Source organism: Oncorhynchus tshawytscha, linkage group LG01 (assembly GCF_018296145.1).
Source record: "Oncorhynchus tshawytscha isolate Ot180627B linkage group LG01, Otsh_v2.0, whole genome shotgun sequence".
Classification (NCBI taxonomy): domain Eukaryota; kingdom Metazoa; phylum Chordata; class Actinopteri; order Salmoniformes; family Salmonidae; genus Oncorhynchus; species Oncorhynchus tshawytscha.
The window spans coordinates 5277042-5292500 of NC_056429.1; the positions used below are offsets into that span (position 1 = coordinate 5277042).

General features: G+C 46.0%; 1 protein-coding gene across 1 annotated transcript in view; it reads right to left on the reverse strand.

Moving 5' to 3' along the window:
- LOC121846375 (mitochondrial glutamate carrier 1-like) overlaps positions 1 to 8836 on the reverse strand; it is a 113239-nt gene extending 104403 nt beyond the window's left edge. The window contains exon 1 of the mRNA XM_042320919.1: positions 8672 to 8836. The gene's annotated coding sequence lies outside the window, so the exon portion shown is untranslated. The remainder of the gene's footprint in view (positions 1 to 8671) is intronic.
- Positions 8837 to 15459: the final 6623 nt, after the last annotated feature.

The following is a 15459-nucleotide window of genomic DNA, read 5'->3' on the forward strand; positions in this document are numbered from 1 at the left end:
GACTGCCCCTCTCGCCCTGTGATTCACTCTTTGTCCACTGAACTACAGGTGTGTCAGGTCTAAAATAGTGACAATGGGTTTTAGTGAGGGGAACATTCCAGAACCACCTCGCCACAGTATGAGATATTCGTGAAAACATGACTAACAGCTCTCCTAAAATAGTGCTATGGCTATTTAGGTACTTAGTTATTACTGTATTTAGGTACTTAGTTATTACTGTATTTAGGTACTTAGTTATTACTGTATTTAGGTACTTAGTTATTACAGTATGTAGGTACTTAGTTATTACAGTATTTAGATACTTAGTTATTACAGTATTTAGGTACTTAGTTATTACAGTATTTAGGTACTTAGTTATTACAGTATTTAGGTACTGAGTTATTACTGTATTTAGGTACTTAGTTCTTACAGTTTTAGGTACTTAGTTACAGTATTTAGGTACTTAGTTATTACAGAATTTAGGTACTTAGTTATTACTGTATTTAGGTAAGCTATTACAGTATATAATCTTGCATACTTTCCTGCTTATCAATATTTGTAACAATAATCAGGAGGTATTGATGGGTGGCATGATGCCAAAACTCATCAGCATATTGTACTGACATTACGTTTGTGTTGCCTTGATAACAGACCACATCTGGATGTAATAAATGTATAACTAGTCACAAGCATTTCGCTACACTCGCATTAACATCTGCTAACCATGTGTATGTGGCCAATAACATTGTATTTTATTTGCATGTGTGTTGCCTTGCTTGCGTGCAAGTAGCCTACATTCAAATGTAGGTTCTTCAGCATTCAGAGTTGAATTGGTGAAGCAGAAAGAACAAATCTCCGTGTAAAATGGTTTTAAATCTGAAACAGACTGGTGGGAGGATGTAGAGAGAAGGAGAGATGTGGTCTACAGAGAGCAATGAACACAGCAAATCTGTTTCCATTTCCCCCTCCACACGCTCCACCCCCTTCCTCAACCAAATCACGACGTCTCTCGCTGTGACCCACCTACCAGATGTGACCCACCTACCTCTCCTCCTTCTCTATCTCCCCCCTCCCTCCTTCTCTCCCTCCCTCCTCCATCTCCCCCTCCCTATATACCTCACCCTCCCTCCTCCCTATCTACCTCCCCCTCCCTATCTACCTCCCCCTCCCTCCTCCATATCTACCTCCCCCTCCCTCCTCCTTCTCTCCCTCCCTCCTCCATCTCCCCCTCTCCTCCTCCATATCTACCTCCCCCTCCCTCCTCCATCTCCCCCTCCCTCCCCCCCCCCCCCCTCCATATCTACCTCCCCCTCCATATCTACCTCCCCCTCCCTCCTCCATATCTACCTCCCCCTCCCTCCTCCCTATCTACCTCCCCCTCCCTCCTCCATATCTACCTCCCCCTCCCTCCTCCCTATCTACCTCCCCCTCCCTCCTCCATATCTACCTCCCCCTCCCTCCTCCTTCTCTCCCTCCCTCCTCCATCTCCCCCTCTCCTCCTCCATATCTACCTCCCCCTCCCTCCTCCTTCTCTCCCTCCCTCCTCCATCTCCCCCTCTCCTCCTCCATATCTACCTCCCCCTCCCTCCTCCATCTCCCCCTCCCTCCTCCATATCTACCTCCCCCTCCCTCCTCCATATCTACCTCCCCCTCCCTCCTCCATATCTACCTCCCCCCCCTCCCTCCTCCATCTCCCCCTCCCTCCTCCATCTCCCCCTCCCTCCTCCATATCTACCTCCCCCTCCCTCCTCCATATCTACCTCCCCCTCCCTCCTCCATCTCCCCCTCCCTCCTCCATCTCCCCCTCCCTCCTCCATATCTACCTCCCCCTCCCTCCTCCATATCTACCTCCCCCTCCCTCCTCCAGCTCCCCCTCCCTCCTCCATCTCCCCCTCCCTCCTCCATATCTACCTCCCTCCCCTCCCCTATTTTCCTTTGCATCAATCGTTACTTTCCAACACAGGGCTTTCTTTCTTTTGCTGACTTTTCTTTTTCTTTGAAACAAAAAGAAAGATCTAACCACGCCTCCTTTCCAGACTGGACCACGCCACCTTTCCAGACCGGACCACGCCTCCTTTCCAGACCGGACCACGCCTCCTTTCCAGACCGGACCACGCCTCCTTTCCAGACCGGACCACGCCTCATTTCCAGACCGGACCACGCCTCATTTCCAGACCGGACCACGCCTCATTTCCAGACCGGACCACGCCTCCTTTCCAGACCGGACCACGCCTCCTTTCCAGACCGGACCACGCCTCCTTTCTAGACTGGACCACGCCTCCTTTCCAGACCGGACCACGCCTCCTTTCTAGACCAGACCACGCCTCCATTCTAGATAGATATATTCATGCAGCGAGTTCCGTCTGTCTCTCTCTCTGGCTCTCTCAATCCTCTGAACTAATATCTATTAGTCCTACCAGGAACGCACTCCCACGCAGGGATAATAGTTTTCTATCTGACGTGTGTGAGAGAGAGAGATTCAACACTGACTCACCACTAGAATCCATCTGGAGAACGATTTTACTGTCACAGTTGTAACATGTAGCTATGTAGTCAAACATGACATATTAGAAACATCATCTGAACCATACAACTACGACAGTACCAGCAACATGTAGGTGTACATACTAGTTAACAACAATAATGTTAGAACTAGTATAAGACAGATGTTCTCTTTAGAACAGCCGATGAACAGGAAACAGCTGAAGGACAGGAAACAGCTGAGGGACAGGGACAGGAAACAGCTGAGGGACAGGGATAGGAAACAGCTGATGACAGGAAACAGCCGATGAACAGGAAACAGCTGAAGGACAGGAAACAGCTGAGGGACAGGGACAGGAAACAGCTGAGGGACAGGGATAGGAAACAGCTGAGGACAGGAAACAGCTGAGGGACAGGAAACAGCTGAGGGATAGGAAACAGCTGAGGGACAGGAAACAGCTGAGGGACAGGAAACAGCTGAGGACAGGAAACAGCTGAGGACAGGAAACAGCTGAGGGACAGGAAACAGCTGAGGGACAGGAAACAGCTGAGGGACAGGAAACAGCTGAGGGACAGGGATAGGAAACAGCTGAGGACAGGAAACAGCTGAGGACAGGAAACAGCTGAGGGACAGGAAACAGCTGAGGGACAGGAAACAGCTGATGGACAGGAAACAGCTGAGGACAGGAAACAGCCGATGAACAGGAAACAGCTGAAGGACAGGAAACAGCTGAGGGACAGGGACAGGAAACAGCTGAGGGACAGGGATAGGAAACAGCTGAGGACAGGAAACAGCTGAGGGACAGGAAACCACTGAGGGACAGGAAACCACTGAGGGACAGGAAACAGCTGAGGGACAGGAAACAGCTGATGGACAGGAAACAGATGATGGGCAGGAAACAGCTGAGGACAGGAAACAGCTGAGGGACAGGAAACAGCTGAGGGACAGGAAATAGCTGAGGGACAGGAAACCGCTGAGGGACAGGAAACAGCTGAGGGACAGGAAACAGCTGAGGGACAGGAAACAGCTGAGGGTGTAAATAGAGAGTAAAGGGAATCCAGATGGAGTATGGAGCTCAGGTTAGAGGTCACAGACCATCTGTCCTTTAAAGACTGATGATGCTGATCAACAACCAATAGGAGGGGGGAATGAGTGCATTCGGGAAAGTATTCAGACCCCTTCCCGTTGTACACATTTTGTTACGTTACAGCCTTATTATAAAATTGATAAAATATTTTTTTTTTCTCTCAATCTACACACAATACCTCATAATGAAAAATGAAAAAGGTTTTGGGAAATGTTCAGACGCTTTGCTATGAGAAATGAAATTGAGCTCAGGTGCATCCTGTTTCCATTGATCATCCTTGTGATGTTTCTACAACTTGATTGGAGTCCACCTGTGGTAAATTCAATTGATTGGACATTATTTGGAAAGGCACACACCTGTCTATATAAGGTCACACAGTTGACAGTGCATGTCAGAGCAAAAACCAAGCCATGAGGTCGAAGGAATTGTTCGTTGAGCTCCAAGACAGGATTTTGTCGAGGCACAAATCTGGGGAAGGGTACCAAAACATTTCTGCAGCATTGAAGGTCCCAAAGAACACATTGGCCACCATTATTCTTAAATGGAAGAAGTTTGGAACCACCAAGATTCTTCCTACAGCTGGCCGCCGGCTAAACTGAGCAATCGGGAGAGAAAGGCCTTGGACAGGGAGGTGACTAAGAACCCAATGGTCACTGACAGAGCTCTAGAGTTCCTCTGTGGAGATGGGAGAACCTTCCAGAAGGACAACCATCTCTGTAGTACTCCACCAATCAGACATTTATGGTAGAATGACCAGACGGAAGCCACTCCTCAGTAAAAGGCACATGACAGACCGCTTGGAGTTTGCCAAAAGGCACCTAAAGGACTCTCAGACCATGAGAAACAAGATTCTCTGGTCTGATGACACTAAGATTGAACTTTTTGGCCTGAATGCCAAGTGTCACGTCTGGAGGAAATAGTTTGCAAGCCCTGTCACATCTGACAAGCGTCAGAGCCGGTGTAGTGGGATTCAATCTTAGTCCTGTTTGATGGCTTGTCGGATGGCACAGCGGGATTTCTTATAAGCGTCCGGATTAGTGTCCCGCTCCTTGAAAGCCAGCAACTCTAGCCTTTAGTTTAGCGAGGATGTTGCCTGTAATCCATGGCTTCTGGTTGGGATATGTACGTACGGTCACTGTGGGGACGACGTCATCGATGCACTTATTGACTGAGTTGGTATACTCCTCAATGACATTGAATGAATCACGGAACATATTCCAGTCTGTGCTAGCAAAACAGTCCTGTAGCGTAGCATCCACGTCATCTGACCACTTCCGTATTGACCGAGTCACTGGTACCTCTGAGGGGTTATTTTTGTAAGCAGGAATCAGGAGGATAGAGTTATGGTCAGATTTGCCAATTGGAGGGCGAGGGAGAGCTTTGTATGTGTCTCTGTGTGTGGAGTAAAGGTGGTCTGTCTGTCCAAAACGGACGGTCTGTCCAAAAATGATGCAGAAAAATTAATCCATGCTTTTGTCACTTCTAGGTTAGACTACTGCAATGCTCTACTTTCCGGCTACCCGGATAAAGCACTAAATAAACTTCAGTTGGTGCTAAATACGGCTGCTAGAATCCTGACTAGAACCAAAAAATTTGATCATATTACTCCAGTGCTAGCCTCTCTACACTGGCTTCCTGTCAAAGCAAGGGCTGATTTCAAGGTTTTACTGCTAACCTACAAAGCATTACATGGGCTTGCTCCTACCTATCTCTCTGATTTGGTCCTGCCGTACATACCTACACGTACGCTACGGTCACAAGACGCAGGCCTCCTAATTGTCCCTAGAATTTCTAAGCAAACAGCTGGAGGCAGGGCTTTCTCCTATAGAGCTCCATTTTTATGGAACGGTCTGCCTACCGATGTCAGAGTTGCAAACTCAGTCTCAACCTTTAAGTCTTTACTGAAGACTCATCTCTTCAGTGGGTCATATGATTGAGTGTAGTCTGGCCCAGGAGGAAAGGCTCTGGAGCAACGAACCGCCCTTGCTGTCTCTGCCTGGCCGGTTCCCCTCTTTCCACTGGGATTCTCTGCCTCTAACCCTATTACAGGGGCTGAGTCACTGGCTTACTGGGACTCTCTCAAGCCGTCCCTGGAAGGGGTGCGTCACCTGAGTGGGTTGATTCACTGATGTGGTCATTCTGTCTAGGTTGGCGCCCCCCCTTGGGTTGTGCCATGGCGGAGATCTTTGTGGGCTATTCTCGGCCCTGTCTCAGGATGGTAAGTTGGTGGTTGAAGATATCCCTCTAGTGGTGTGGGTGCTGTGCTTTGGCAAAGTGGGTGGGGTTATATCCTTCCTGTTTGGCCCTGTCCGAGGGTGTCCGGGGGTGAGCGGTTTCCTGTTTGCTTTTGACCTTATACAGCTCGTTGACTCTTAGTGTCAGCATCGGTTTGTGGTGATAAATAGACAGCTACGATAAATATAGATTAAAACTCTCTTGGTAAACAGTGTGGTCTACAGCTTATCATGAGATACTCTACCTTAGGCGAGCAGAACCTCGAGACTTCCTTAATATTAGTGATCACACACCAGCTGTTGACAAATAGACCATTTATTGTTATGTTATCAGTAAACTACAGTTGATTACAGTAGATACCAGACATGCCTTAAATCTTTGATATTATTTGGCATCTAATAACATGTAGGCCACTTAGTAGACACTTTTATCCAAGTGATTTACAGTTCTTACATGTTTTAGTATTGACGTGAATCCTGTAGGAATTGAACCCACCACCTTGGTGTCCCCGAGGACAACTCTCAATCACTACACTACTGTTGAATCACTATATCTCTCTCCTTTTTTGAAAGAGCACCGTGTACCGTACACGCAGCCGAGATGTCACGGTCTCTCAGGTTTGAGTGTGATTATATTTTTGGACATAGAAGCTACTAGACAAGAGTCAGGCACCAGGAAGGATCATATTTGTGGTTTCATAAATAAATCAGATTACTGTTTCCTCTTCCTGCTCTAGAGTAAGGATTATAAACCTAATACCCATCTACGGAATCACTCTTAATTTATTTCTCTCTCTGTGTCTACAATGGACCTCTCCCTTCTCTGCGTGTCCATCCGTCCATCTCTCGGCCTTTTTTCCCTTCTTTGTCTGTGCTTCTCGCTCTCTGTATGTCTGTCTGCCCCGGTACCTCTGTCTGCCCCGCTCTCTCTGTCTGCCTCGCTGTCTCTCTCCCCTCTGTCTACCTCGCTCTGTATGCCTCTCTCTCGCTGTCTCTCCGCCTCTCTCTCCCCCTCTGTCTGCTTCTCTCTGTCTGTCTCTCTCTGTCTGTCTCTCTCTGTCTGCCTCTCTCTGTATACAACATCTGGACAGAGGTATAGACCTATCAAGCCGGTACACCTCTAATTGAGAAGGCCTCTATCTCTCTCCCTCTGTCTGCCTCTATCTCCTCTCTACAACATCTGGACTGAGAGGTATAGACCTATCAAGCCTCTAATTGAGAAGGCCTCTATCTCCTCTCTACAACATATGGACTGAGAGGTATAGACCTATCAAGCCTCTAATTGAGAAGGCCTCTATCTCTCTCCCTCTGTCTGCCTCTATCTCCTCTCTACAACATCTGGACTGAGAGGTATAGACCTATCAAGCCTCTAATTGAGAATCTTCAGTCTGTTCATTTCTATGAACATCATTGATGGATCACCCCTACGGTGACTTTAACAAATAGACAGACAGAATCAACTGCCTTTTTAAAAAATGTATTTGTCTTTGCTACTAGACACTGTGTGGCCTTCAATGTCTCCTCTCACTGGCCGGCAACACATCCATTTATCTTCCAGACAGACAGATAGAGATAGCAACACTTATGAGGTTTAGTTCTAGGCCTTTCTGCAGAGTTGCTCCTCATTCCTATGGAATGCAAAAACAACAGCAGTAGCAGATACAGATACAATAGCCAACTGACTGCTGTGAGGACGTTCTACTCATAGGTTGTATATAACTTATATTTTGAATATATTCGCAAAACATTTTTTTTTTTAGCTAAAACACCCAAAGGACAAACATGTGGATAATTCTCTATGGACTGTAGGTGAAGTAGGCCTAACCACATGGGACATCTTTTCATTCAAACTAAGACATTGACCTTTCAGGGTGTCATGCCAAGGACACGATTCATAAATCACTTCACAGCTGCAATAGAATGGTTGACACACGACTGGGACTAGCAACACAGCAGTCCTGCACTGTCTGACGTGCTATAAATCATGCTTTAAGTCGGGAATGTAGCATAATGAATATGATAACCCATACGCCAAACTATGCACGCAGGCAATTACGCAACGATCACGACGCCAGCAATTTCAGTTCCATATTCTCTACACATGCGCAGAGCTCATAGTCGCCGATTCTCTCTCTCTCTCACACACACACACACACACACACACACACACACACACGCCTGTGTCTGAAATCGGCTTCAGGCAGGCTGTCACACGACAGTCGTTACGCCTCCGAGGTCTCCTGGGACTGCAGGGGAAACATGTATATCCCCCTGTCGAAGCGCTAATCCGGGGATAAAAACACATCTCGACCCGGTCGAAGCTAGCAAACCAACATGTACACCAAATCGGCATTTCCTAGCAAATGTGCTGCTAAATTATTACCAAGGAGAGATTAAATCCGTGTCCTCACGGCTACTTCTAGTGGTATTGGATGTTACCTAAACTACACTATCATCGTAGACTACATCCCCGCAATAATCATCCGCTATTTCAATTGATAGGCTACCGGTATTGTTACCGTTATTTCAATCATCTTCCATATGACCTAAATAAAACTGTATTCATGTCAAATCACAACCAGGGAATCATATCCTGCCACATAACGGGAAACGATTGGCTCTTTTGACAGAAGAGGAAGGGTAGCAGCGCACCGCCGTTGCTCAGAACAGTTGGAATTAGATGAAACGTTAACTACCGGGTACTCACGACACATGCATTACAACCTCTCTCTATTCTCTAAACTCAACAACAACAACAACAAAATGCATCCTATATTTATCAGGTAGTTGAGGTTAGCCTAATATCACAAAGCGCTATTTCTCCGTTATCCATGAAGACATGCTTTATCCGAAATGGTTAGATTATGATAGCACGCACTATTCACATACCGTGTTGTGCAGTTTCCGTTAGTTTAGATGGATAATATCTGGGGTTGACAATAACCGTTTTCCTCTCGTGTCCTTCTCGCTTGCTGGCAGCCTGCTTGCTAACCTGCGGGTGTTACGAGCATTTGTGTCCCTTGGAGAGAGGACGAGAGAAGGGGTGGGAGGGAGAAGAGAAGGGGTGATGATGGAAGATATATATATATAATATATATATATATATATATATATATATATAAAGGGGAAATGAGGATCTATGTCCTCTAGTGGCCGGTAGATTTCCAGTGACTGCAAAGGTGTACAGCCGAGGTAACCGTCAAAAATAAAGGAGGTTCTTAATAGGGAGTTGGGTCACCATGAGCCGTCAGAACAACTTCAATGCACCGCCCCGTGAAAAATCAGAATAAAAAAATATGATTTTTTAATATATTTTTTAAAATAATAATAATCTTCACAAAAGTAGTGCACTGGGCCTTTACTAGTCCAGTATTAGCAGACCGATATAGCCTTCGGTAGTGCAGGCCCCCAAAATTATATTCTGCCCATCAGAGAAAAAAATGCATCAACCCGACACCCCAAACATTGACCGCTGTTTCAATGCACCTTGGATTCTACAAGTCGGGAAATCTATTGGAGGGATACGAAACACAAATCCCTTCCATGAGAAATTCCATAATTGTGTGTTTTCTTGATGGTGGTGGAAAATGCTGTCTCGGGCGCTGCTTCAAAATATTCCATAAGTGTTAAATTGGGTTGAGATCTGGTGACTGATACACACCCTCTATGTTCCTTTGAGAGCCCTCTTTCAGTCACTGAGATCTGGTGACTGAGACACATCCTCTATGTTCCTATGAGAGCCCTCTTTCAGTCACTGAGATCTGGTGACTGATACACACCCTCTATGTTCCTTTGAGAGCCCTCTTTCAGTCACTGAGATCTGGTGACTGAGACACACCCTCTATGTTCCTATGAGAGCCCTCTTTCAGTCACTGAGATCTGGTGACTGAGACACACCCTCTATGTTCCTTTGAGAGCCCTCTTTCAGTCACTGAGATCTGGTGACTGAGACACACCCTCTATGTTCCTATGAGAGCCCTCTTTCAGTCACTGAGATCTGGTGACTGAGACACACCCTCTATGTTCCTTTGAGAGCCCTCTTTCAGTCACTGAGATCTGGTGACTGAGACACATCCTCTATGTTCCTTTGAGAGCCCTCTTTCAGTCACTGAGATCTGGTGACTGAGACACACCCTCTATGTTCCTTTGAGAGCCCTCTTTCAGTCACTGAGATCTGGTGACTGAGACACACACTCTATGTTCCTTTGAGAGCCCTCTTTCAGTCACTGAGATCTGGTGACTGAGACACACCCTCTATGTTCCTATGAGAGCCCTCTTTCAGTCACTGAGATCTGGTGACTGAGACACACCCTCTATGTTCCTTTGAGAGCCCTCTTTCAGTCACTGAGATCTGGTGACTGAGACACATCCTCTATGTTCCTTTGAGAGCCCTCTTTCAGTCACTGAGATCTGGTGACTGAGACACACCCTCTATGTTCATTTGAGAGCCCTCTTTCAGTCACTGAGATCTGGTGACTGAGACACATCCTCTATGTTCCTATGAGAGCCCTCTTTCAGTCACTGAGATCTGGTGACTGAGACACATCCTCTATGTTCCTTTGAGAGCCCTCTTTCAGTCACTGAGATCTGGTGACTGAGACACACCCTCTATGTTCCTTTGAGAGCCCTCTTTCAGTCACTGAGATCTGGTGACTGAGACACACCCTCTATGTTCCTTTGAGAGCCCTCTTTCAGTCACTGAGATCTGGTGACTGAGACACACCCTCTATGTTCCTTTGAGAGCCCTCTTTCAGTCACTGAGATCTGGTGACTGAGACACATCCTCTATGTTCCTATGAGAGCCCTCTTTCAGTCACTGAGATCTGGTGACTGAGACACATCCTCTATGTTCCTATGAGAGCCCTCTTTCAGTCACTGAGATCTGGTGACTGAGACACACCCTCTATGTTCCTTTGAGAGCCCTCTTTCAGTCACTGAGATCTCTTCTTCTAGCCATAATGGGCAACTGGGCATTTTTTAACATGACCCTAAGCATGATGGGACGTTAACATGACCCTGAGCATGATGGGACGTTAACATGACCCTGAGCATGATGGGACGTTAACATGACCCTGAGCATGATGGGATGTTAACTGCGGAATGTTAACTCAGGAACCACAAAAGGCTCCTTAAGAGCTTCTACCCCCAAGAACAATTATCAAATGTCCACCCGGACTATTTGCATTGACACCCCCCTTCGTTTTTACACTTCTGCTACTCAGTTTATTATCTAAACATAATCACTTAACCCCTACCTACATGTACATATTACTTCAACTAACCTGTACCCCCACACATTGACTCAGTACCGGTACCCCCTGTATATAGCCTCCACATTGACTCAGTACCGGTACCCACTGTATATAGCCTCACTACTAACCTGTACCCCCACACATTGACTCAGTACCGGTACCCACTGTATATAGCCTCACTACTAACCTGTACCCCCACACATTGACTCAGTACCGGTACCCCCTGTATATAGCCTCACTACTAACCTGTACCCCCACACATTGACTCAGTACCGGTACCCCCTGTATATAGCCTCACTACTAACCTGTACCCCCGCACATTGACTCTGTACCGGTACCTCCTGTATATAGCCTCCACATTGACTCTGTACCGGTACCCCCTGTATATAGCCTCCACATTGACTCTGTACCAGTACCCCCTGTATATAGCCTCCACATTGACTCTGTACCAGTACCCCCTGTATATAGCCTCCACATTGACTCTGTACCGGTACCCCTGTATATAGCCTCCACATTGACTCTGTACCGGTACCTCCTGTATATAGCCTCCACATTGACTCTGTACCGGTACCCCCTGTATATAGCCTCCACATTGACTCTGTACCGGTACCCCCTGTATATAGCCTCCACATTGACTCTGTACCAGTACCCCTGTATATAGCCTCCACATTGACTCAGTACCGGTACCCCCTGTATATAGCCTCCACATTGACTCTGTACCAGTACCCCCTGTATATAGCCTCCACATTGACTCTGTACCAGTACCCCTGTATATAGCCTCCACATTGACTCAGTACCGGTACCTCCTGTATATAGTCTCCACATTGACTCAGTACCGGTACCTCCTGTATATAGTCTCCACATTGACTCTGTACCGGTACCTCCTGTATATAGCCTCCACATTGACTCAGTACCGGTACCTCCTGTATATAGCCTCCACATTGACTCAGTACCGGTACCTCCTGTATATAGCCTCCACATTGACTCAGTACCGGTACCTCCTGTATATAGCCTCCACATTGACTCAGTACCGGTACCTCCTGTATATAGCCTCCACATTGACTCAGTACCGGTAACTCCTGTATATAGCCTCCACATTGACTCAGTACCGGTACCTCCTGTATATAGCCTCCACATTGACTCAGTACCGGTACCTCCTGTATATAGCCTCCACATTGACTCAGTACCGGTACCTCCTGTATATAGCCTCCACATTGACTCTGTACTGGTACCCCCTGTATATAGCCTCCACATTGACTCAGTACCGGTACCTCCTGTATATAGCCTCCACATTGACTCAGTACCGGTACCTCCTGTATATAGCCTCCACATTGACTCAGTACCGGTACCTCCTGTATATAGCCTCCACATTGACTCAGTACCGGTACCTCCTGTATATAGCCTCCACATTGACTCAGTACCGGTACCTCCTGTATATAGCCTCCACATTGACTCAGTACCGGTACCCCCTGTATATATCCTCCACATTGACTCAGTACCGGTACCTCCTGTATATAGCCTCGTTATTTTATTGTGTTACTTTTTTTCCTTTTAGTTTATTTAGTCAATAAATTCTTAACTCTATTTCCTTAAAACTTCTTTGTAAGTAAGCATTTCACGGTAAGGTTCTACACCTGTTGTATTCAGGAACATGCAACAAATAAAATGTGATTTGATTTGACACCTGTGTGGAAGCACCTGGCTTTCAATACAAGTCGTGTCCCTCATTTAACTCAAGTGTTTCCTTCATTTTGTCAGTTCCCTGAACGTCTCGCAGTAGAACGGTGAAAAGGAGGAGGAGGGAGACACAAGGCATCGTTGTGACGGTTATCCTAAACCCAATGACCTTGAGTATAAAAATAGGAAAATGAAAGATGATGAATCGAGGGACGCTTGATAGGGACGCCGAAGGCATGGACTACCATCGACTGGTCTAATAGAATATCATGGAATAGAGTAGAGGATCGGGGTAACAGACATTAACAGGAATAGAGTAGAGAATCGAGGTAACAGACGTTTACAGGAATAGAGGATCGAGGTAACAGACGTTTACAGGAATAGAGTAGAGAATCGAGGTAACAGACGTTTACAGGAATAGAGTAGAGAATCGAGGTAACAGACGTTTACAGGAATAGAGTAGAGGATCGAGGTAACAGATGTTTACAGGAATAGAGGATCGAGGTAACAGACGTTTACAGGAATAGAGTAGAGGATCGAGGTAACAGACGTTTACAGGAATAGAGTAGAGGATCGAGGTAACAGATGTTTACAGGAATAGAGGATCGAGGTAACAGACGTTTACAGGAATAGAGGATCGAGGTAACAGATGTTTACAGGAATAGAGTAGAGGATCGAGGTAACAGACGTTTACAGGAATAGAGTAGAGAATCGAGGTAACAGACGTTTACAGGAATAGAGTAGAGAATCGAGGTAACAGACGTTTACAGGAATAGAGTAGAGGATCGAGGTAACAGACGTTTACAGGAATAGAGTAGAGAATCGAGGTAACAGACGTTTACAGGAATAGAGTAGAGGATCGGGGTAACAGACATTAACAGGAATAGAGGATCGAGGTAACAGACGTTTACAGGAATAGAGTAGAGGATCGAGGTAACAGATGTTTACAGGAATAGAGAATCGAGGTAACAGACGTTTACAGGAATAGAGGATCGAGGTAACAGACGTTTACAGGAGTAGAGGATCGAGGTAACAGACGTTTACAGGAGTAGAGGATCGAGGTAACAGACGATTACAGGAGTAGAGGATCGAGGTAACAGACGATTACAGGAGTAGAGGATCGAGGTAACAGACGTTTACAGGAATAGAGTAGAGAATCGAGGTAACAGACGTTTACAGGAATAGAGGAGAGGATCGAGGTAACAGACGTTTACAGGAATAGAGTAGAGAATCGAGGTAACAGACGTTTACAGGAAGAGACAGAGAATCGAGGTAACAGACGTTTAAAGGAGTAGAGGATCGGGGTAACAGACATTAACAGGAATAGAGGATCGAGGTAACAGACGTTTACAGGAATAGAGTAGAGAATCGAGGTAACAGACGTTTACAGGAATAGAGGAGAGGATCGAGGTAACAGACGTTTACAGGAATAGAGTAGAGAATCGAGGTAACAGACGTTTACAGGAAGAGACAGAGAATCGAGGTAACAGACGTTTAAAGGAGTAGAGGATCGGGGTAACAGACATTTACAGGAATAGAGTAGAGGATCGAGGTAACAGACGTTTAAAGGAGTAGAGGATCGGGGTAACAGACATTAACAGGAATAGAGTAGAGGATCGAGGTAACAGACGTTTACAGGAAGAGACAGAGAATCGAGGTAACAGACGTTTAAAGGAGTAGAGGATCGGGGTAACAGACGTTTACAGGAATAGAGGATCGAGGTAACAGACGTTTACAGGAAAACATCATCATGGTTTACTTACAGAACATTTGAGTACAAATACATATGATACAAGTAGAGGTATACACAACTCATAGACAACTCGTACACAACTCGTACACAACTCATAGACAACTCGTGCACAACTCGTACACAACTCGTACACAACTCATACACATCTCGTACACAACTCATAGACAACTCGTACACAACTCATAGACAACTCGTGCACAACTCGTACACATCTCGTACACAACTCATAGACAACTCGTACACAACTCATACACATCTCGTACACAACTCTTAGGACATACAGTGACTTGCGAAAGTATTCACCCCCTTGGCATTTTTCCTATTTTGTTGCCTTACAACCTGGACATTTGCCTACCACTTTGAAGACGCAAATTATTTTTTATTGTGAAACAAACAAGACATAAGACAAAAAAAACAGAACCTGAGCGTCCATAACTATTCACCTCCCCAAAGTCAATACTTTGTAGAGCCACCTTTTGCAGCAATTACAGCTGCAAGTCTCTTGGGGTATGTCTCTATAAGCTTAGCACATCTAGCTACTGGGATGTTTGACATTCTTCAAGGCAAAACTGCTCCAGCTCCTTCAAGTTGGATGGGTTCCACTGGTGTACAGCAATCTTTAAGTCATACCACAGATTCTCAATTAGATTAAGGTCTGGACTTTGACTAGGCCATTCCAAGACATTTAAATGTTTCCATTAAACCACGCAATTGTTGCTTTAGCAGTATGCTTAGGGTCATTGTCCTGCTGGAAGGTGAACCTCCGTCCCAGTCTCAAATCTCTGGAAGACTGAAACAGGTTTCCCTCAAGAATGTCCCTGTATTTAGCACCATCCATCATTCCTTCAATTCTGACCAGTTTCCCAGTCCCTGCCGATGAAAAACATCCCCACAGTATGATGCTGCCACCACCATGCTTCACTGTGTTCTCAGGGTGATGAGAGGTGTTGGGTTTGCGCCAGACATAGCGTTTTACTTGATGGCCAAAAAGCTCA